Genomic DNA, 1,165 nt, shown 5'->3' with positions numbered 1-1,165 from the left:
CCTGGCAGCTGCGGGGGCACCGGGCTGGTCTTGGTAACTGATTTGGCTGGAGAAACGGATGTGCATGTGTTTGCATTTGGCAGAGCACGGGGGCTGGGGGTTATTTGCCCCTTCCCATGATGTTGCAGACCAGGGGCACACGCCTGCCCTCGGCTTCCCCGGCTCCCCTGCCTGCCGCTGCAGCGCTTTCCCTCTTCTGGATGTCACCAGGAAACCAAAACTGTGACCACAACCGAGGAAACCGAACCCTCCCGCACCCTCCCTGTGTCCGGCCAGGACCCCCGGGCAGGGCTGTGCTGGGCGGCGGTGCAGGACCCCGCTGTGTTGGGATGCGGGAGGCAGGCGGTGGCGGGGGCCCCCAGCCGTGTCTGGTGGTGGGTCAGGGTCCTGGGTGAGCCAGTCCACGTCTCATCAGGAAACAAAACTCTCGGCACATCCTCCACCTGCAACAGCCAGCAGCTCCCCGGCCCCAGTGTGGGGCGAGGACGTTTCTGTGTAGAAACCCCGGTGGCCACCACGCTGCCGCCCACCCCGCTGCCACCAGGACTTCGTGTGTCGCCCGCACGAGTGCACATGTGTCCGAGCACCCACATGTGTGACGGGTGGTCACCGGTGTGGTCTGCATCCCCGTCACCTGGGCTGGCCTGGCCACGCGCCGCAGCATCGGTGGCTTTTGGGGTCTTGCTGTGGTTGGGGACATGGGGCATTGCCCGCTGGCGGCGGCGGCTGCTGGGAACGAACGCGTGAGCCTGGCCAGGACAGGGGCTGGGTTTGTTACAAAATGGCTGGAACTGGACCCAGGAACCAAAACCAAGAGCCACGCTTCCAGGAAGCCTGGAACAAACTTTGGAAGCCACGAGGTGCTCAGAGAATTGTTTGTTTTTTCCTGAATCCAGGTGGTTTTGGCTGAACTGACCCCACAGTGTCTGGACCTGTGCTCCAGCTACGCTGCACTGGAGAAGGGTTTTCAATGAACTAAAAATTCCATGTGCGGAAGGTGGCGCTTGGTGATGGGCCCGCTCCCCGTCCCAAAGTGGTCCCGAAGTGGGGAAAAGCAGCCATCGCCCCGTTCCCCCCGAAGATGAACCCTCCTGGTTGTGGCTGGACGTGACGATGCAGGGGAACAGCGGGGGGGGGGGGGGGGGGGGCCAGGGGGCGGGGGGGG

Source organism: Egretta garzetta, unplaced genomic scaffold (genome assembly GCF_000687185.1).
Source record: "Egretta garzetta isolate BGI_Z169 unplaced genomic scaffold, ASM68718v1 scaffold618, whole genome shotgun sequence".
Classification (NCBI taxonomy): Eukaryota; Metazoa; Chordata; class Aves; order Pelecaniformes; family Ardeidae; genus Egretta; species Egretta garzetta.
This window is presented reverse-complemented; position numbering follows the sequence as displayed.